Raw genomic sequence first — 24,230 nt, 5'->3', positions numbered from 1 at the left:
GAAATTGAGTAGCAATAGAACTGTTTACTTTCCCTATTTAAATGCCAAAGCATATGAGCATTATCTGATAGCTTGGATCGATTGATGTGAGATATAAATCTCCTATTTGTTGCTTTTATGATATTTATGTGTTCTCATCACTCAAAAACACTCGTTTAAGGATGCAAAGAAGCTAAGTTGAGCCTTTTACTTCATAAGCTTAATGTCTATTTCTGTACATGTCATATTCAAGCTTTCATATGGTATCTCGTGCATATTACACTTGAGGATACATAATGTCTGATGAGAAATGGTTTTGGACGGAGTGATGCGAATAATAAAAGCCGAATTGGGTAAGTACAGTTAATAAGAGGAAGTGTTGAGATTGAGAGCCTAAATGGCTGAGAAACCGATAGGAAATGGTTTCGGGTGGTGTACGGACCTCACGAGTCCCCTATAGGCCACGTATTCCATATTACAGAGTGTGTGCATACCGGTGGTAGATGTCCTTTGCATTGCATTTGCATATCATCTCATATCACTTCATTGATTCTTTGTTTATTCCTGATGTGAAGTATTGGTTGAAATGTACTTATCTTATTTGACTGATTACTTGAATACTTGTTCAATTGGGTGAATTACTTATCTTTTACTTGTTGGACTACAAGTATGCCCTTAAGTGCTAATAATCCTTAAGTGTGGGAGTAAGCATTCGGAAGACCAACTCTCGTCATCGCTTTAGTTTTGGGTCAGTCAACAATGTTACTAAGTACACGTTGATTTACCATACTCACTCTACAATTTCTATACCTTTTTGAGTTCCGAGTCTGTCCCTAGTACCAACGCAGCACGAGGATTCACCGACTATTAAGGTGATTGTTTAGAGGAATCGGGTGAGCTGCTGACTGATCCGCGACAATTGATTTATCACGATCCAATCCCGTAGGCCGTGACTAGTGCCCGAGGTGGACACTCGTTCATACTTACTAGCCAAAATCTACTTGCGTTTAGCATATTAGGGACTTTCATTCATACAAGACAATATATCATTTAAATCGTCACTTATAATATCGCACGTAAGCCGGTCAGGCTATCGTAGTGTAGGGGAATGTCAAACACAAACCACATAAACATCACTGAACAAATACAACCCACGACCCACATACATGTCTACAGGCCTCTAAGAATAACAACAACATCATATGGCGAGACCAGGCCCCGCCGTACCCCGAAATAGTCATATGTATATATATGTACATCAAAAGGATCTGTACCAAAAGTGTGGGCTCCGAAACAAGGGAGCACTTCAAGACAGCAGAGTGGATGTCCTATGCTGACGGGTCACCGCAACGAGCGTCTGTACCTGCGGGCATGAAACAGAGCCCCCGAAGAAAGGGGGTCAGTACGGAATATGTACTGAGCATGTAAGGCATGAAATACAATTGAAAAGATCATAACTGAAATAGAGATTCCAGGAGACAAGTTTGATAATAAAGAAACCGCTATACCTGTGCAGTACGAAACAGAATCAAGCATACGAATACCACATACCGTACCCGGCCCATTATGGGAATCGGTGAATAAAATCATGTCATCACGTCATTATGAATATATGTATACGTATACCATACCCGGCCCTCTAGTGAGGGACTCGGTGAATAAAGTCATGTCATCATGTCAGCATGCTATCATATCATCATGCATATACATATATACCTACCGTACCCGGCCCTCTAGTGAGGGACTCGGTGAATAAAATCATCATATGCCCTCCTGGCCGTCATAACACATCGTCATCTCATCATGTCATCATATACATATACCGTACCCAGCCCTCTAATGAGGGACTCGGTGAACAATGCAGTGGAGTGCGCACGATAACATACCCGGCCCGGGACTCGGTGAAAGATGTATTGAGGCATGCACGAGCAGAGTAGTGAGAAACCATATGCATATAAATAAATTTTCTTTCAAGACTCGAAAGATAAGTACACAAACCGACACTTGAGGATCGTAAACACGTTTCAAGTCAATCCAGTTTAGTATGAGAAAGTTATGGACACTTTTACCACAGAACCTCTACGAACGTTTCCAAGGAAATCCAAGACTGTATACAAAAGTTAGAGACATTAATACTTACAGAACCCTTTTAGGGACATGAACTCTTTATACTTTACTCGTTATTCAACCATACAATAAGCTCAACTATATAGAGCGTACTCATGTCAAGAAGTGAATAAGAATCATAGACAAACTCGGAAACATATCAAATAGAGCTTCGGAAATCATAGATACGTATCAAAACCATATGAAGTAGCTTATGGAAATCAAGAATATTAGCCATCCTAGTGGCTCTAAGAATAGGAGTTTCTTTGAAATCATACATATACTTGGTCTGTTTGTTTCACAAGGATCATGCCAAAAGAAAGAAAGGGTAAGCCTTACATACCTTGCCCGCTTCCTACGCTAATCCAACTTAAGTCTCGGCTTTCGCAAGATCTACAACAATATTAGTAGATACCAAACATTAGCTATGGATACTTAAGAGTTCAATTCTAAACTAACACCTCATCTACAGAAATTTCGGCAGCATTTCCCCTGTAATTACAACCAACCCTGAGAATTCAACTCGGCCAAATCATCAACAACAATCCCAACAATCATGTCAACAACATCAATAATCAATTCAAAACGCATTCTAACGTTAGTAACTATTTTCTACATAATTCGACAACATCCCATTTATATTCAAATCGACCATATATAGTCAAGCTAACACCAATGATCTCACATTCAAGTGTTAATCCGAAATCATTCTAACATGATTCAAGAACACTTCAAACAATTCACACAATATTCAAAACAATCTAACCAATATGCCACTCCACCCGAAACCTCCAAAATACAACAATAACAATAACCACACATTTCCTTCTTTCAAATTCATGAACTACACCCATAATTCACATGCTAACAACATTATTTTCCATAAATACAAAAGACTACATTCAATCCACATTGGCTTCTAAAACAGCCCACAACAATTTCAACCTCAACTTGAATCATTAAACTCTCATTTTCATCATAGAATCCATTACAACAACAATCAAAGTACTAAGTAAAAATTGGTTCATCACTCCTACACAACACAACACATACACGGCCAACACCAACACATAGGGTTTCATGGTTTTCATCCATTTACACACACTACAACATGTACAAAACATTCATAACATATGAAAAAGAGGATTAAACCTTACCTTTCTTCACTACACTCCTCAACTTGGCTAGGGTGGTAATAGTGCACAAATAAGTGTTTTGCTTGCTCCAACAACTACTCCACGTTAAAGAGGACCTTCCAATTGGTTGAATTGCTAGAAGAAAATATTTTTTGATCAAGATTTGAGGGCTTCAATTTTTGCTTGCTATGGCCGAATGGCCTTCTCTTTGTTTCTTCAAGTTTCTTGAATTTTCTCAAGTGTGGAAAATGATAAATGTGCTCTATTAGTCATCTTTTATCCATTTATATTAAGCTCCCATGTGGGCCTTGGCCCACATCACTTGGACGGCCACATGGCCTCTTATTTTCAAGACCATTCTTTTTTTTTTGTATTTTGTAATTCATGAAAATTATTTTCCTAATTCCAAATTTGCCCTTAGCCTTCCTCAATATTACCATGAACCACCTTGTGAATTTCCCTTTTTACCCCTAGCCTTTCTTAATATTTCCACATCAATAATTTTCACAAACAACTTGTGTGTTAAATAAGATCAAAAATATAGCCTTGCCCTTAACTTCTCACAATTATCTTAAAATATCTGAATGTACAAAATACGAGATATAACATGATTCCCATTCCTTGACTTTATTTATGTCATTTTTCATTCTTAGAAAGTGTATTCGAGATGATCATTCAGATTGTACTTTTTATCCTAGTAATTCTTGTACTTGTGGCACCATGTTTTGGGTTGTAGTACTTTTTCCGTTTATCTATGATTATGAGACTTAATTATGACCTTGACAAGACTTTATTTATTTCTTTCTACATAATACACTTGTTAAAGTTGGCTTAATCGGCTGTGGATTGTTTGCTTACCAGGTTGTAACACCTCATAAATTTTTGTGCCATTTGTATCATAAGTAAAATAACGTAAGCTCAGAGATACCATGGAACCCCTATAACAAGTGTTAAGCATGTTCCATAAGGTTTAGGGGTTAAGCGAATCAGTGTTATAACCAGTTCTTTCGGGGTTAAACTAGGAGTGCTAATGTACTAAGGAGGTCATGTTTTAAGGTACTTGAATCATATAATATTTGTATCTTAAGTTTTTGTTGCACCTCGTACTTTCGTACGTTGAGTTTCGTTGTGAGTTGAAAGTATTAATTGAATATGCAATATAGAGGATAATATTTTATGTTTAGTGTATAGTATATTATGTATCAGATAAGTATCAACTTTATTAGTATATAATATCAGCTTTATTAGTATCTATTAATTATTGATTGTTAAAAGTTTAAGTGATACAACAAGGTCCAGGTGGCAGCAAGATAAACATTACTACATGACTATTGAGATGAGCTTTGTTTGAAGTGTATTGTTATAATATATAGTCATTTTCATTGAACAAAGAGAAAGTGCTGAATGAAGGGATATATATTTTGAGCTATATTTAGTGGGACCCATGGAAGGGCATCTCTTTAAAAAGGAAGTACCAGAACTTGGTATTTTGTGGCTTTGGTCTTCTTCTCAAGAAAAACGTGGCACTTTTGCTACTTTTGCCTCTATTTTGGCCAACAAATATGGGGTGTTCTACGGAAATATAAGCCATCAAATTCTTTCATTCTTATATGTGTAATATACAACAACTGCTTGTGCTTTCCATTTCAAAGGTTGCGTAAGAAAGAGATATAAGGAGATTTTTTGGGAGTTTCACCTCCGCAAGGTAAATCTAATGTTTTAAACCCATTTCTTATGGCAGTTAAGAATAGTTACAGTACATCTTTTAAGTTGAACCAAGGTTGGGGAGAGTTGATTCTTGAGATCTAAGGCATGATTCAACCTCTCTTACATGTATAAGAGTTTAGTGAAGTCGTTGAAGTGTTGTCGGGTTAAGAACTTATGAGGTAAAGGTCGGGAATCATATTTAAGATGTTGTGTTGTATTAGATTATCTTGAAGTCATGTTTATAATGTGTTGTGGTTTGGAATTGATGGATTCGCTTGAGTATGATGTTGTCAATGTTGTTCATGCGTTGTTGGTATTGATGAGAGTTTGAGGAAGTAATGAAAGTATGGGAAATGTTGTCCCTTTAATTTTAGAACTAAATTATCAATTGATATATGTGATATACTAGTTTCGTCTAAGTTCGTATATGTATTCCTTTGTTATAGGATTGCCGTACTACCTAAGACAAATTCGTTGTTGTATTGTATTGACAACTTGAGGTATGTAATGGCTATCCTTTCTTTTCTTGGCATGATCCATAGACAGTAGGTGTTTATCGAATCTTAAAGAAAGAGAACTATTGTTAGAGCTATAATAAAGGTGTAACGTTTCTAGATGTGGTTGTGTATCTTCATAAGAATTTCTATCCGCTCCTTAGTTCATTGTTGGTAGAAGAGTTAAAGAAAGTCATGTTAAAATCTTCATATATTTCAGTCTACACATGATATACAACATGATATATACCTACATTTTATTAGCCTGACCTCTTGGTCAGTGAGACATTTTATTAGCCTCGCCACTTGGTTAGTGAGACATTTTATTAGCCTGGCCACTTGATCAGTAAGACATTTTATTTAGCCTGGTTACTTGGTTAGTGAGACATTTTATTTAGCCTGGCCACTTGGTCAGTGAGACATTTTATTTAGCCTGGCCACTTGGTCAGTGAGAAGTATTGCCTGGCCGACGGGTCAGTGAGATAGATTTGTCTGGATGACGGGCCAGTGAGATTTATAGTTGTCTAGCTAATTGGTTAGTGAGATATATGATTTTATTATATTGCATTTCATATGAGACAAATCAGGTGAGATATTCAGGCCATTCTTTGGCCTCCAAATTATTGCGTTTTAAGTTCAGTCCATTTTTAGTTATTTGTTGCCTTACATACTCGGTACATTGTTTCGTACTGACGTCCCTTTTGCCGGGGAGAGTTGCATTCATATCTGCAGATACAGATAGACAGACTGGTAGACCTCCCTAGTAGGTAGAACCTGATATCAACTGATTGGTGAGATCTTTTTGTTCAGGGTTTCCAGGTCATTTGGTGTCTTTCCTTTGTGACTGCAGATTGCATGGGTCGGCCGAGGCCCTGTCCCCACCATGATACAATTATGATTTCTTTAGAGGCTTGCAGACGAGTGTTGTACATAGTGTGTCAGTGTGATAGCCTTGCCGGCTTGTATATGTCTATTTTGGTACTGCTGGCTCTGTACAATAATCGTAGCCTCATCGGCTTGCTCAGTTCTATGTGCATATTTTGGGTGTGTGTGCCCAATTCAGACGAGATAGCCAGTGTATATATATCCAATTCTTAGACTTGCTAGCTTGTTGGTATTGTCTGTGTGCAGGTAGGCCCTATCGGCCTAAGTTGAGGGCTACACCTCCAAAGTTGCAGATTCAGAGTGGTTTACTCGAGCCGAGTGTGGCCTCGGGTGCCGGCCACACCTCTCCGATTTGGGGCGTGACAAACTTGGTATTAGAGAAATTTTGTCTAAGGTTGTCTACAAACTGTGTCTAGTAGAGTCTTGTTTATGGGTGTGTTGCGTGCCTGATACGCTCAAATTGCACCTATTAATGGTATAACGCGGACGTTGTCAAATATAGTAACCCAACAAGGTTAGGGTCGAATCCCACAGGAAATATGGTGTGAAAAGGTTACTAAAGTCGTAGGATGCTAAGTTCTAGGTCTAATGTCTTAATCCGATGATTTTGATAAAAGTTGGTTTTTCTATAACTAATTGCTATATACTTGCTTTGGTGGAAATTTATGGTAAAAGAAACTAAGGTTCTGTCCCCGTTAGATAGAGTGTATGATCATGGGTATTGATCTTGATATACTTCTAATGGATCATTGTATGAATGCACTTAATCTCTATATTAATCTCTACTATTTCCCAATAGATAAAGATTATCTCTTTCTATGATTTTCCCAAATATAAGAAAGTAACTATGAAGAACGATTAATCATGCCAAGTAAATTCTTCTTATTCCTAAGTGAATTTATTAAACAAAGTTTAAAGCTTTGAGTCCTTGTTAGTTATTCTTACCAACCCTAATTATTTTCCCAAATAAATAAAGGTTTATGACTTTAATCAATGTTTGCAACCATTAATTATGAATGAAGAATGAAGAATAACTAAACCCTAATAATCCATTAAGTGTATATCAATCACAGAACACTCATCATTGGGTTCACAACCCTAGTAAGGGAATTTAGCTACTCATGACAAAGAACAAGAAATAAGAAATATAAGAATTCATAATTGCTTTCTTTGGAAGAAAAGAGGAATTGATAATACTTGAATTGATGTTCTAAGTCAAGAGACAAAAATATAACAACTGGTAACTATTAAAAACCCTACAATGACTATATATAGGTTTTGAAAACATGAAAGTTACAAATTTGCACTTTGGTCTCGTCGATACGAAATACGGTCCGTAAAGTGAAATACGGACCGTAAATCAATTTACGACCAAGTCATCCTTCCAGTTGTGAGCAACTTCCATCTTTTGAAATACGGACCGTAAAGTGGTTTACGACCCGTAAACTGCCCGGTCGTCTTTCAACTTCCAAAACTCAGACTTTCTGCCAAATGCTCGAATGGTTAAATACGTGTTGAAATACGGACCGTAAACTAAAATACGGTCCGTAAACTTAGTTCGTAAATCACCATGTTCTCAGTCTGCCTTTCTGGTTCTGTTATTCTTTAATACGACCATGAAATACGGCCCGTATTTTAGAATACGGATCGTAAACTAAGTTTACGACCACTTCTGTACTTCCAACTGTTTTCATTCCAAATCTGCTCCGTTTCCTGAAAAACACTAAAAACCGCGTAAAATCACATAGACTTGCTTAAAAAACAAGTAAAACTTATAGCAGAAAAGCATCGATTTGTGGCGTAAAATCACGCCACATCAACACCCCTAACTTAAAGTCTTTGCTTGTCCTCAAGCAAGCCATACAAGACAACGACTCAATCTAACACCTAAATCTCATAGAATAACAATGTCTACATTGGTTTTGACTCTGAACTACTGGCATGCATGTTTTTCTTCAAAGGACCACCCCAACTTTCTATTTTAAAGCAATATACACAACTCAAGAACACTATGACTAACAATGAAGCTTCAACCCATGACATTACATTATCAAGCCTATTATGATGCACACAAACGCTACTTTAGGCGGTCACTTTATTTCGCTCAATTCTCATCCTTGTGTCCTCACATAGACCAAAGAATGTCCCAACACACATACATAGAACAAGAATGGGACGAAGACAAAAGAGAAGGGAAAAACACTCACACTCACAAAGAAATTCATATCTACACATGCAAATACCATAGGCTTGCCCTTATTTTCTCTGTTCTCATCCTAGGCTCATTCGGTTGTGATCACACTAGGACTTGTTCTGGCTTGTAATGTAGGCTTAGGGACAGGTAGGATACTTTTTGGATAATAGTGACTCACCCTCCTTGAACACTACAACATCTCGTCACCTTAATTCGCCTCTTTTCTTTCAACCCCTTTATTTTCTTTCAAGTTTTCGACCTTGATATGGTTTTATTCCTACCTAACTTACAACTCTTTTTGTGTGACAATTTTCTGATTTTTGTTTTTAATTTATATGCAACTACCACATCGACTCTCTACTAGCAAACTCCACCACCCCCAACTTATGTTTTTGACATCTACTTCACATTTAATTCACCCCCTACTTAGGCACTTTGCCTCATCTATCTAGTAGCATCAAGGAGGGAACGGGTGCGAAAATGGATAAATTGCACAACGAGTGCGGTTTCATTCGGCTAGCCAAGAAAAAGGTCAAAAGGCTCAAAAAGGGAAACTAGTGATATTTTCAGCTTTCGTAAGGCTTATTTAGGCAAAGTGACTATTTACACAAAGAAAGCCTAAGATCATTTCACAACCAAACTAACTTTCAGATTTCAAACAAGACCAACCAGGCAAGTTCTAGATTATACATGCTTAAACAGAATTAAACTAACAACTCACACACACATTGGCATAAGGACAATTATTTTTACACTTGTGACCTCCTAAGTAGTCATTTATCACACACAATACCCTAATAATTCCAATGTCATATAAAGAATCAATCATGTCAACCAATAACTATTCTAAGTATGCATTTTTCAAACTTCGAGGGGTCCAAAATTTCCAACAAACCATAACACATGCCATCAGTTACAAAGTAACACCAACTAAGTCAAAATTACTCTACTCAACTTAAGCCACATCCTAAACATGCCAGTTTCAACAAAATAAACCCCTCTCAGGAAAAGAACTCTGGCAAAGAAAAGCCGAGGGGATTCCTAAACACATATTTACACTACATTACTTTCAAATAGGCCCACCCCTAACTAAAGAATCAAGCACTGTCCCAGTGCTTCACTTATAAGAACGAGGGAAAAAGAAGTGGTGCCCTTGGTGCTTTGCGAAACTCATGACTGGCCCGCTGCATCCGGCGGTTGACTCGTGGACTCTCCCGGTTGGCACTGCAGCTCAACCAACGACTGAAGGATTGCCTGCTGCATTTCCTTCTTCTCTGTCTTCTTCAATCTCTTGTCCAACTCTTCTAGGTCCTCAGATGGCTCACAGACCCTAAGGTTCGGCATCCTCCACCTCCTCTTCAGAATCCAGCAGATCCAGTACCTTAAACGTATTAGGAAAAATGGCACGTGGTGCTGGCACCGGTGCGGCTACCATACCTTGCACTTTGAGTGCCTCAAGATCCTTCTTCAGCTTCTCCAACTCACTCCTCAATGAGCTAGACTTCCCACCGGGTGTGGTTTTCTCTCGAGTCAACAATTTCGCCTCAAAACTATCTAGTCTAGCCTGATACACTTCATGCTTTTTCTCAAACTCCACACGGATTTCTGTGGTCGCCTCTGTAACCAACTGCTGCACTATTTTCACCACTTTCGGCTTAAATTGTTGCAAGATTTTTCCTACTTGCCTTTCAGTCCTCACTGCTTTGAATGCAATCTGGCTGTAGTTAGCATGGCTGAAGTGCAGCAACTCCAGCTCTGGATCAGCAGGCTCGGCTGTCGCAGCGGCAGTGGCAGACCCCGAAGGAGGGCCCTGTGTAGACCGGGGTGGTGGTGGAGGTCTTGCCTCAGAAACACCCAGCGTGGCTGCAAAAGCTTGTGTATCGATAGTATCTGGAACAACTGTCGTGGGACTATCAGTCCCAGTAGTAGCAGCACCAATCTCGGACTCTACTAGATCAGTCCCATAAGCATGGCTCGGACTCAACTCTAGCTGAGTGTCGTCGTCATCACCAGACTGATCTGCCTCTTGGGCCTTCTTGCTCTTCACCTTATTCTTCCTCCAATCCCCCACATGAACAGATGTGATGGTGCCGTCCCATTCTGGAAGCTGAAATATCCTTGCCCGTCTACACGATTCCGTGATAAGACACGGAAATACCATGTTCTGGTTGGGCTTGTGTGCCCGCACATGCAGCTCCTCAGCTATTAGCTCCCCAATATTCATCGGGTACCTTGACATCAATGAGGCAATAGTGACTGCCTGACTGGTGGAGAGGGTATTATCTGCCTGGGTTAGAGTGATCCTGTACCGAAGCAACGTCCACCAAAACTTAGCCTCTGTGAACAAATAACTTTTAGCAATCTTGATTTTCCCATCATTAGTCCATTTTTCCTCATGTGGCTCAGATGCGATAATTCCAGAAGTCCATTCCCTCACAGATTTCTTGTCTTTTCTGTCTCGTTTGTCTAGGAACAGGCTCAGATCAGTGGGAGCCCCAAAATCATTACCAAACAGGACTCTGTTGATGGCTTTGGAGGAATTATCAACCAGTGAGTTCCGGACTGTCACATTCTTCATCATGGGTATTTCATGCCAAGTACGACTCGACTTCTTCATCGACATCAATACAACCCCATATGATGCATAGAACTCCCGCACAATGTGTGAAGCATACTCTCCCGGCTCATGAGTGAACACATCCAACTTGTACCCTTTGATGGTATCATCCAGCTGTGGATAAGCCGAAATACCATCGAAAATCAGTCGTCGTTCTTCAAATATTTTCCGCGGCGACTGTCCCCCAGTTTCTGTCCCTGCCATCCATTGGTCATACAATTTCTTTGACCCTTTGACCGAGAACCGAAGTTTTTCTTCCTCCAACCATTTGGTCCTGACGGCCAGTTTACGACCCTTTGGCGGCGTACCATCATCTGGATCATTACCATCACTAGGCCCTGCTGAGTCACTCTCCTGATCTGTTTGGTGGGCTGCCCCCCTGCTTGATACTTCCGCATCAGAATCCCCCTCTTCAGACTGGGAGGCTTCCGACGCAGACTTGGACGGCGTCATAGGTGGGGGATGTGATGGCCTTGCCGATGTGCCTTGTGTGGGGGGCCCCCTGACCTTTGGTGGCGGTATAACCTCTGTGCACTCAGATCCTGATTTTTCCCCTTCCGAATTGGAGGGTTCATCTATCAACCTCGAATCCGAGCGCGCTTTCTTTCTTGTTCCAGTGCTTTTGGCCCCCGCTTTCTTTGCATTCCTTTTCTAACCCATTCCTGCAAAAGACACATCATATTAGTTACCATGGAACATCCGATCAAAAATAAGACAACTTGACTGTGCACAAAATCTATGTTTTGTCTGTGATCGTAAACTCAAAAGATAGACCGTAAACTGAAATACGGTCCGTAAAGTACGATCGTAAACTGCTCATTTTCTTGGAGAACATTATGTCCCTTCGCGGCATGCTTAAATACGGACCGTAAACTGAAATACGGTCCATAATGTATGATCGTGTTTCGCGTTTCGCATCACAGACCTAGAACAGGTTTTGCTTTCCGAATTTCGTTACACATCTCGGTTTCACATTGTTTTTGGGATTAGGTTACTTAGACTTCACCTAATTTTCTACCAATTTTTCATAATTCCTTCAAGAGTCAAGCTATTGGTGGGCAGACCAAAACTTCAAATTCATGGAATTTTTAAAGTACGGAATGCCCTCCAACCCATTTGGATTTTATTACAACCTCCCAAGAGAATTAACAGAAATTAACATATTTGTCCCCTCACAAGACCATTAACCAAGGTAAGCAAATACTTAATTTCACAAAACCTATCCTAATCAAGACTTACCATCAAGTTCAAACTCACTGTTGGAAAATAAGAGTAGAGAATGTCAATCATACCTTTTTATGATGAACCAACAGATCACAATCAACAAGGATTTGGAGAACACAACTTCAATCACAACCAACTTTAAACCTAGGGCAGAGAGATTAAGAATTTTGGTGAGAATGGGTTTGTTTTTGGGTGTGAGTTGTGTATTTATGGAGTTTAGAAAAATGGAAGATGATGGGTTATAGTGGGAAATCGTGGGAATGAGAGGAGTTAAGGTGGGAACGTTACTGGAAGAGGAGTTAAGGAGGGAACGTTAAGATGATGGTTATGGTGGGAACATTAATGGTTCTCTGCCCTTTGATTTAAATCGCTGCCCTTTGTTGTATTTAAGTCGTCCCTTTTTTTTTTAATTCTAAATACGGTCCGTAAAGTGATTTACGGCCCGTATTTAGAGATGTTGATGTGGGAAGTACACTGTATTATCTCATGAAATATTACGATAAGAATTTACGGTCCGTCCTCCATGGTCGTAAACTGTCATGTTACATTACAGTGCTTACTGTTTTGTGACATTGTTAAATACGCCCTAGTTTACGAGCCGTAAACTGAAATACGGTCCGTAAACTGCAGGCGTATTTTGCAATGTTGCGAAACAGTCTCTTACTACTTAACTTACCTGCTATTCAGCAATATTTTCTACAATATATTCCTGCACCAAAACAACCATTACCATATATGTTGAAAAACAAACAAACAAGAAAAAACATTACACTTGGGTTGCCTCCCAAGAAGCGCGTGATTTAACGTCGCGGCATGACGGTGGTGACCATTCACTCCTTATCTTGGTACACCAGGTCATTGTTCGTTCCGAGGTGCTTTAACCTGTAGCGATCAACAATCCTATCCTCCGAAACCATTCTGTGATAGTGCTACAACCTCTGCCCATTCACCTTAAATGTCCGAGTTCCATCTCCGGACTTTAACTCGATTGCTCCATAGGGTGAAACACCTACCACCTCAAACAGACCAGACCACCTTGATTGAAGCTTACCAGGCAGCAACTTCAACCGAGAGTTAAACAGCAATACAGGGTCACCCTTGTATAACTCTCGCTTCAGGATCTTCTTGTTATGGTATTGCTTCATCCTTTCTTTATAAAGTGCTGCACTCTCATATGCCTGGTACCGAAACTCATCCATCTCATTCAGTTGAAACAACCTGAGCTTGGTTGCTTCCTCCCAATCCATATTCAGTTTCTTCAGCGCCCACATAGCCTTGTGCTCAAGTTCAACCGGCAAGTGACAAGCTTTTCCGAATACAAGCTTGAAGGGTGAAGTCCCAATCGGAGTCTTGAAAGTAGTCCGGTATGCCCATAGAGCATCATCGAGCTTGCGGGCCCAATTAGTTCTATTTGCATTCACTGTTTTGCTAGAATACTCTTGATCTTCCTATTGGACACTTCAACCTGTCCACTTGTCTAAGGGTGATAAGGCGTTGCCATCCTATTTTTTACATCATATTTCTCCATCAGTCCCGCGAAAGCTCTATTCCAAAAGTGGGATCCACCATCGCTGATTATAGCCCTCGGAATACCAAAACGAGTAAATATGTTTTTCTTGAGGAACCCCACAACACTCTTGGCCTCATTATTAGGTAAAGCCACTGCTTCTACCCATTTTGACACATAGTCCACAGCAACCAAGATGTATTTCATGCCACCCGAACTCACAAAGGATCCCATAGAGTCAATCCCCCAGACATCGAACACTTCTACCTCCATAAAAAAATTCATAGGCATCTCTTGCCTTCTGCCGATATTCCCTTGCCTCTGACATTGATCACAAGACCGCACCAATATATTAGCATCATGATAAATAGTCGGCCAGTAATAGTTGCACTCAAGTACCTTAGCCGCAGTCCGGTTTCCGCTATGATGACCCCCAACAGGAGAGTCATGGCACGCCTTTAGAATCGCCATCACTTCACTTTCCGAAACACAACACCGAATGATGTTGGCAGCGCATGTTCGGAACAAATAAGGCTCGTCCCAATAGTACTGTCGAGCATCCCGTAAGAGTTTCTTCTTTTGGTAGGCTTTGATGTCTTCTGGAACTATGCTTGTTACCAAATAATTAGCAATGTCAGCATACCATGGTGCCACCTCATTTGACACAGCCAACACCCTCTCATCCAAAAAAGCATCATCTATATCAAGCTCATCAGAAGGTCTCCCAGCCTCTTCAAGCCGAGAGAGATGGTCAGCAACCTGGTTTTCAGTGCCCTTGCGGTCCTTCACCTCAAAATCAAACTCTTGCAACAATAGCACCCATCTGATCAGTCGCGTCTTTGCTTTCTTCTTTGCCATGAGGTATCTCAAGGCTGCATGATCAGTGTAAACCACTACTTTGGACCCCAAAAAGTAGGCTCGAAATTTCTCAAAAGCAAACAATGGCAAGCAGCTCTTGCTCTGTCACTGTGTAATTCATCTGAGCAGCATTCAGTGTTCTGCTTGTATAATAGATCGGGTGCATGATTTTATTATGCCTCTGCCCAAGCACAGCACCTATTGCGAAACCACTAGCATCGCACATTAGTTCAAATGGCAAGGACCAGTTAGGAGCAACAATAATAGGAGTAGTAGTGAGACGCTCTTTTAACTCCTCAAACGCCTTCTGGCACTTATCATCAAACACAAATTTAGCCTCTTTTTCAAGAAGCTTGCACATTGGATTGGCAATCTTGGAGAAATCTTTGATGAAGCGCCTGTAGAATCCAGCATGTCCCAAGAAACTCCGGACACCTTTGACTGAGATAGGTGGTGGAAGTTTTGCAATCACATCAATTTTCGCTTGATCGACCTCGATTCCCTTTTCAAAGATTTTATGACCGAGGACGATTCCTTCCTTCACCATAAAATGGCACTTCTCCCAATTTAGCACCAGATTTGTCTCCTTACACCTTTTTAGCACTTGACCCAGATGGCCAAGAAAATCTGTAAATGAATCACCCACCACGGAGAAGTCATCCATGAACACTTCCAAGAAATCCTCTACCATGTCAGAGAATATTGACATCATGCACCTCTGAAAAGTGGCTGGCGCATTACACAAACCAAAAGGCATCCTGCTGAATGCAAATGTCCCATAAAGACAAGTAAAAGTGGTCTTCTCCTGATCTTCCAAAGAAATGTTGATCTGATTATAGCCCGAATAACCATCAAGGAAGCAATAGTAAGAACGCCCTGCTAGCCTATCAAGCATCTGATCAATGAAGGGCATAGGGAAGTGGTCCTTGTAAGTGGCTGTGTTGAGCTTGCAATAGTCCATGCAAACTCTCCATCCGGTGACAGTTCTGGTCGGGATCAACTCATTCTTTGCATTCGGCACAACAGTGATGCCGCCCTTCTTAGGAACACATTGGACTGGGCTCACCCATTTACTATCCGCAATTGGGTAAACCACACCCGCATCCATCCATTTGATGCTCTCTTTCTTGACGACTGCTTGCATATTCTCGTTCAGTCGCCTCTGATGCTCTACACTCGGCTTGCTATCCTCCTCCAACTGGATTTTGTGCTCACAGATCCCAGGTGGAATACCTCGAATGTCTGCTATGGTCCAACCAATAGCACGCCTATACTCCCTCAACACCTCCAAACGCTGTAAAATCTGCTACTTAGTCAATAGGGCTGAAACAATCACAGGTAATGTATTGTCTGGACCAAGGAACTCATATTTCAGATGTGATGGGAGCTGCTTAAGCTCCAACTTAGGCGGCTCAGTGATCGAAGGCTTTGCTGGAGGAGTTGTTCTATTTTCCAGATCAAGATTTAGCTTCTTTGGGTGGTATGAATATGAGCCCAACCCAACAAGTGAACTAACATTCTCTACATAGCCTTCCATGTCTTCAGCATCGAAATTCGTAAGAATACCAGCTAGAGCTTCACCCAAACTTTCTTCTTCCATCTTGAACTCCACTGCTTCATCAACAACATTAAATGAATCAATTATTGAAACACTCTCGTAAGCACTTGGTAACTTCATCCCTTTGCTAGCCTGAAAAGTCACTTCTTTATTGTTGACTCGGAACTTGATATCATTTTTCTCCGAATCCATCAGAGTCCTCCCTGTAGCAAGAAAAGGTCTCCCCAGAATGATAGGAATGTCCCGATAAACAGAACAGTCAAGAATCACAAAATCAGCGGGCAACATGAAATCACCAACCCGCACAATTACATCATCAACCACCCCAACAGGTCTTTTGATAGACCTATCAGCCATTTGCAACCTCATCGTAGTCGGCCTTGGCATCCCCAAACCTGATTGTTTATATATAGCAAGGGGCATCAAATTAATACTCGCCCCATTATCACACAAAGCACGAGCAAAATCATGGTGCCCAATAGAACAAGGAATGGTGAACGCCCCAGGATCTCCCTTTTTCTGAACAGTTGTAGTTGAAATGATGGAACTCACAGTGTGATTCAAACTCACGGTTTCATGCTGCACCGTTTTCTTCTTGGTCAGCAGATCCTTCAAATATTTAGCAAAACCGAGCATCTCCTTGACAGCTTCCAAGAAGGGAAAATTCAGTGATAACTGCTTCAGCTGATCATAAAACATCTCGAACTTAGCATCTTCCTTCTTCTTTACCAACCTCTGAGGAAAGGGAGGTTTAGATTTGAACAGTTGCGTCAAAGGGGTGAGAGCCCCTTTTGCAGCCTGCTTGCTTGTTTTATCAGCTTCCTTCACCATATCTGGAATATCAGCAACCTTCTCGTCAGTAGGAATCTCATCAGCAATAATGGGTGCTTCAGACTGCACCTCATCCTCTTCATCTATCAGCTCAAGATCAATCACCTTCTTAGCAGCCCCCTGGAGTGTTTTACCACTTCTAGTAGTGATGGAAAACACACGATCTACACCGTCTCCCCCATTCTTGGGATTTGGAATAGTGTCACTTGGAAGTCCTCCCTTTTTAGGAGGGTGCTGCTCTCTAGAAATATCCCTCATCTGCGACTCAAGCTTCTGAATAGCTGCTGTATGGGAACCCACTGTTTTTGTGAGCCCAGATAAAGTCCTTTCAGACTTAGATTGATTTGCCAGAATCTTCTCAAGCATTGCTTCAACCTTCGAACTACCTTGCTCTGTTGACTGCCCTTTCGATGGTATATAAGGATTGGAACTCTTGTTCCCGAAATTGTTGCTGTTGTTGTAGCTCCCTTGGTTCGCACCACCATAATTATTATTGTAGTTCCCAGAGTTGTTGTAAGCACCTTGACCTTGCTGAGGTCTCCATTGATTCTGATTCTGATATCTACCTTGGTAATTCTGTCTTTGTTAAACCCCTTGAGAGTTATTAACATAATTAGCATCTTCAACCTGCATAGGTGGCCCATCATGGAATGGACCATCTTGAGCAGGGTACATCCCTTTTTGGCAAAATCGTATCATCCTCACAAATATTTACCTTCTTGATTTGCGATTCATCAAACTTCTTCGTTAGCAAAACAATATTTGTTGCAAGTTCTGCCAAAGTTTGCTGGGTGTCTTGATTCTCCTTCACTATATTCTGGATCATAGCACTACCATACGGTACCACATCAGCGTTGTTTAAGTACCAAGCCTGATTATGAGTCGTCAGCTTGTTAAGTATGGTGGTCACTCGTCGAAAGGTCTTGTTCATGAAACAACCATCAGCTGCATTATTAGCTACTGACTGTGTCACTGGATCTAACCCTCGGTAGAACTTCTCCATTAATATATGTTCCGGAAAACCATGATTTAGGCTCTTCTGCAAATACTCCTTGAATCTCTCCCAGGCTTCATATAGTTGTTCCCCCGGTAGCTGCTTAAATTCATATATCTTGTCACGAATTTCAGCCTTCTTACTAGGGGGGTACCACTTTGTGAGAAAAGCAGCTACCATCTCTGCCCATGAAGTAATCGAATTTCGGGGCAGCTTCTCAAACCATGTTTTTGCCTCTCCAGCTAAGGAGTATTTGAATAACCTCAACCGAATAGCATCTTGTGGAACGTTGTTCTGGATGTGATTAGCACACACATCCATAAAATTTTGCAAATGACGTTGAGGGTCATTCTCGGTAGCGTTCCGCAAGTATCCCTCAAGTTTCAACAACTGGTATAGAGAGGAGTCAATTTTCACAGTAGCAGCTGCAACTCGAGGTTGAACAATAGCAGATGCATAGTCCTCCTCTGGAACAAGTTCAGCGAAAATATTCTCATCATCTGAATCATTCGCCTGATTGTTCAACCGATTCCCCTGGTTACCAGCACGTTGATTTTGCTGATTTTGATTCATGTTCACCTGGTTTACACAGAGTAGCAAACAAGGTGTGATGGAATAAGGAAAAGACTTTAATCAAAGCAAACACTATTTAAGTCGTCCTGATTTTTAATCACCACCCTACACTTAAACTCTTGCTCGTCCTCAAGTAAGCATTAAAATCACTCTCAATGAATCAAGCCTAGGAACACCACCACTTTGGTTGATACAAACAATTAGGCCTCATAACAACTCAAACCATCAAATATACACTTCCTGATCATCGTGCAAGATATACAAGCCAACTCAAGCAAACAACAACTTCTAACCTCAAAGACGGACTCTAACTAATCAAATTTAAGCTTGCTCACCTACTCTGTCAAAGAAGCTAATAACATCACCTATCTATCATGAAACAAGTGCCCTCACAAGAAGAAATAGTCCACACACTCAAATCAAGGAATGAATGTAAATTAAGGACTTAGCATCAAAGCACAACTCTCACGCTCACAAAGAAATTCACCTGTATGCACAAAGAACCATAGGCCTGCCCATTATGTACATCTCTACTAATTAAGTGTGCTCGAGTAGAATCAAATAGGACTTTAAGGGGTTGTAATGTTGGCTAGGGGATGGGTAGGATAACTATTAATAGTGATTTACACTGCCCTAAGCACTTTGCACTTTTAGACTTCATCACCCATTATTTTCTAATCTTCACTTTATTTTTCATCCCTCTCTTCGTCAATTATTTCACTAGAAATTTTCATCATATCAAGAACGCTTCAATTTTTATTTTTTTCAAGCACTTTTTCTCCTATTGTTTTTCACCTTCTTTCTAAGAGAGCCTTTCCATCACTTTGCAGCTATCATTGGTCACCATTTTTTCACTTGACCATCCCTTTTCTTCAGATTTGTCAATTAATATCACAGTCTATGCTACAGTACTCAAGGAAGCAGGGTGCAAAAACAAGGGATTCAAACAAAAGGATCAAGGCAAAAATACGGCTAACAAATGAAAGGCTACAGGCTCAAAGGGCTAACTAGTGGTACAATTTCTGAAAAGGTTAAAAATTTACAAGACATATCAAATAAAGCCTATTATCATCTTCTAAATAGAGCAACACTTTTTATTTCGCTTCAATAACTTGCAGGGAAATTTCTAGACTAAGATGCAGAACATGGAATTTATGCAAGAAATCCTCACCACACATGGCACAAATCTCAATCAAGATGGATCAATTCTATTCTAGGACAGAAAGGATCATGATGAACTACAAAATAAGAATAAGCTATATACAGAGTCACACCCTGGAGTGTAGGTGTCAGAAAGCGTGCTATCTTTTTCATTACTCAAGCACTCACAGGAAAGTACTACTCAAGCTCAAGCCCAAATATGCTAGTATCAAAGAAGTCAAAAATGGGTCTTTCTTCTCTCTCCTTTACTACTAAAAAAAAAAACTACTCCAAAAAAAAAAAAAATTACCTGGTTCAAAAGCCCCCCCTCGGAAAAGAACCGAGGCCATAAGAAAACTCAAGGGGTGGATGATCTATGCCACTAAAAGAGAAAAAGAAGCTATAAAAGAAAAATAAAAGAATGATTTTATTAGTGGCAAATTTCCAATGCTTAGATTTCTCGTTGCTGCCAGGTACGTTTTCAACTTAAACCTCTTTAATTCATTACTTTCCCTTAATCATTCAAATGTAATAATCATTATGTCCATTTTGCTGCTTCCCTTGTTACAATTCAAATGTTTTACTTCATCTCATGCCACGTACACAAACATCTTGAGCCAAAAACTTGTTACAATTTTTTTTTTATATTAGTTTTATGTTTTTTTTTTATAATATATAAGGCTAAGAAAAAAAATCTTATGGCGTAATCATCCTTGACCTCAAAAATCAGAAGTACCCCACCCCACACTTAAAAATATGCATTGTCCTCGATGCATGTATAGTAGAGAAATAATTAAAACAAGGGTGAGAAGTACTCCCTGAGACCCTCTAGGGCCTAGCTAGCAGCATAATCCTCAACATTAAGGGTCGGTACGACCTCACACTTAAGCCCAAACATGCTCCTCAGCTTTCAACTTCGGGTACTCGAACTTCCCCTAATCGTTTTTCTCGCCATTTGGAGCTTATGAATTGGGCACCCAACTTGGATTCAAGTTTGTGACCACGAGCGGCGGGGGCTTGTAAGTAGATGAATAAGCCAAGCATAATATTTTTCATCTTACACTTCTTGGCTTTCAAGTGAGGAATATCGTTCTGCCTTCTTGAGTTTTCAAATTACAAGATATATGGCGTTTGAACTTCTTGAATTTTGACATCCTCTTTTTCCCCCGGATTGGAGTCAACAACAACCATATTTTTCAGAACAATGGTTGACTCCAATTTATATTTTTCTTTGGCATTCCCAATAAACTCATCTTCGTGATTGACCCCAAACAAAGGGATTACCTTTTCAGATTGAGCGTTGGGGAGTTCATATTGATTCTCATCTGGATCGAATGCCCATGGCGGATTTTCTTCTTTTGTCATCAAACCAAGTTGGAGACTAGTTTCCAAGTATTCTTCCAAGGCTTTTTGATTTTCGTTACCCTCATTAAGCAGACATTCCAACATGAGTTCGAACTCACTAATTCGGCCATGCTCACAATATAAGTCAAAATCACTACCAAACAAGTTTTCATGAAAAGATGCCATTACTTTTTATTTTTTATTTTTTACAAATAAAGTAAAACACAGAAAACAACTATACAAATATTCACAGGTTCGGTTCAAAGCAAGTTAGCTTATTTCCTAAATTAGCCAAAATTTGATACGCTCAAATTACACCTATTAATGGTATAACGCGGACGTTGTCAAATATAATAACCCAACAAGGTTGGGGTCGAATCCCAGAGAGAACAATATGTAGGCAATTTAAGCAGATTAGGAATTATCACTAACAATAGCTAGACCGAACGCATTAATGGTGGTTTCTGATAAGGTTTTGATAAAATACGAAAATATAAATTCTAATCTAGAAAGCAATAAAATTGATCAATGGCCACAGGAATGGAATAAAGGAAACTACTTCTCAAGTAACGATCCAATATATTTCACGAATTATAAATAATAGCAAGTTTATGTTATTTAGCCTCGGATAATGACTCTAAATTAACTTCTCCCAAAGATTAACTAGACTAACCAATTGAAGATCCCTCAAGCAATTAGGAGCATTAAGAACACCCGAATATGGCTACAAGTGGTATCGCCTATTCCTAGGTCAATTTCCATTAGATGAGGGTTAACGCCCCAAATTCATGTTAATTATTCTATCCCAACCCGGTTCATCCTCTTTCGAGTTTCAAACAAAGCAAATGGGCAAGTCCTAGGGTTAGCTACTCCCTTGAGAAACGTTGAAGAATAAGAATAATTAAAATAACAAGAACTTACTTGTTTAAAAATAATGTCAATGAATAAATAATCAAAACAAGAGTATCAATCTCAATTGTCACAAAGAAATTTTCATAAACAATGTTCAAATAAAAGAAAGAATATTTACGTAGGAACCCTAGCCTCCAAACTTGAGTTTTATGCCAAAGATGTCTAAGAATTGTGGCTTATGAAATATTTATAGGTGTAGGAAAAATCCCAAATAAAAATAACTGAATCTAACACAAGTTGGGAATTATTTTTTTTTTTTTCGAAATATAATTTGACGTTCTGCCTCGCATTGACGCGTCGCTTTTTAGTTCTGCCCAGGTACGTCTTTATTTTGCAAATTTCAATTGCTGCATCTTATTTTCCTTATTTTTGTCTTTCAAGATGGGGGGACACAATTAACATGTGCCTCACTTCTTGTCCCCGTCCTTTTCCCTTTATTTTATTTCCACTTTGATTCTTTTTTTCTCCAAATCTCTTTAATTTGGCAATTCTTTATTCCTACACAATAAAATATAATATTAAGCACAATTCAATATAGTAACACTCAAAAGACTATTAAAAGTATTATAATGTGAGGCAACAATGATTAAATATATGCAAATTTAGCCGAACATGAGTGCCACACTTATAAACAGAAGGCTAAAGGACATTCAGGATGGTTACCTTTTTTTCTAGTTTAGATCGTGCGAGAGAGCCAAGTTGTAGGATATGAGATTCTTAATCCTAGCCCTGATTGTTTTGTAGTTGGGAGATGGCTTCTACGGGAAAGAAGACTGATGGTGCAAGGGCTCCTTGGGTGATTATTCATATGATATGGATCCATCTGAGGATGTGCCCTTTATTCAGACAGATCCATCTAAAGTCATGTCTTCAAGGGAGACAGACCCATTGTAGGTTCATGAAGGATCGACGGGTAAGGTGGGAAGTTCAAATAACCCAAGCTTGATTTTATCTGCGGAACAAGGTTCAAATGAAAATGATGATAAGTCGAGAAAAATCAGTATAGTAGGTACGTTTGTAGAACGTATGAGTGTCATGGAACAGCCTGTAGAAGTACAACAAGAGGGAGAACCTCCCTAACTACCGTTGGATAGACTTGTACCAGATCAGAGTTCCAGATTAGGACCAAGGTAAGGATTTCGATCGTTGAAATTTCAGGATTTGGGTAATAAAATAAGAAAATGAAGCTTGTCGCTTAATTAAATGTTAAGAGTACTACAGGTAAGTATAAAATGTTTGTGTTGGCATCAGCGGTGAAATGCAGAATCTATTGTTAATAATTTTAGAGAGGAAGTAAGGGAATATGTACATAAGAGATAGTTTGCGAACATATAAGCCTCTGTGTAAGAGGATTGGTTGAAGTTTTGTGAACTGATTTCAGATGCGATATGAAATGAACATTATTACTTCATATTCTTTCTCTATTAATCAGCCCTGTGTGGTTGAGTTGCATATTATATGTGCTTCTATATTTGGCCTTGTGAGGCATGTGATGCATTTTCTGAGCTATGTGCAGGTTTGGGATTTGTAATAATTATAGAGGAAACTCTGACGTAATTTTTTTTTGAGACATAAAGGAAACTATTGAGTAAGTACGCAACCTTCTAGTAAGATTGTTACAAGGGACAAGGTTTAGTAATAAAAAACTAGAGGTGAAATTGGCAGTCAATTGGGGAATAGATTTAACAGATAACCTTAGGTTTGAAAGAGTGAATGGTTGGATAGTGTGATAAGTAAATGAGCATAGGATATCCACATAGAGAAAGTGACATATTTATTTAAACCAAAAAGTCGAGAAGGAGTTAAATGCTTATATAATGAGGAAGCCAAAGAGACGAGTCGCTCCAAAGGGAGCTATGCATTGAGGAATAGTTGACTGATCCTTATGTAATTTTCATAAGATCGAAATAAGAGACAGACTAGATATATATATATATTTAGAATTGATACGAGTTGGCCAGTCAGAGCTAGACCCATGGTTGTGAGTGAAAATATATAGGTTACTACAAACTAGCCCAACAGACCTTTGCAGGGTTACGAGACAAGAGATGAGTAAAGAGGCTTCATGGGATTTAAAATTTACTAAGGATAACTACGTGACAAGGGTCCATTGCTATTGATACAAAAAGAAGATAATAACCAAGGAAGGAAAAGGTAGAATAATATGATCG

The 24,230-nt window shown here is 39.6% G+C and overlaps 1 non-coding gene across 1 annotated transcript; it reads left to right on the top strand.

The window, feature by feature from the left end:
- The first annotated feature begins 18,115 nt into the window (after positions 1 to 18,115).
- On the top strand, positions 18,116 to 18,221 carry LOC132638922 (small nucleolar RNA R71). The gene has a single exon (XR_009581979.1). It is a non-coding gene; the product is annotated as a small nucleolar RNA R71 (small nucleolar RNA).
- Positions 18,222 to 24,230: the final 6,009 nt, after the last annotated feature.

The sequence above is a fragment of the Lycium barbarum genome, chromosome 4, assembly GCF_019175385.1.
Source record: "Lycium barbarum isolate Lr01 chromosome 4, ASM1917538v2, whole genome shotgun sequence".
NCBI classification, from domain to species: domain Eukaryota; kingdom Viridiplantae; phylum Streptophyta; class Magnoliopsida; order Solanales; family Solanaceae; genus Lycium; species Lycium barbarum.
Note: the sequence above shows the minus strand (reverse complement) of the source record. Positions and strands in the feature narration are given on the sequence as shown.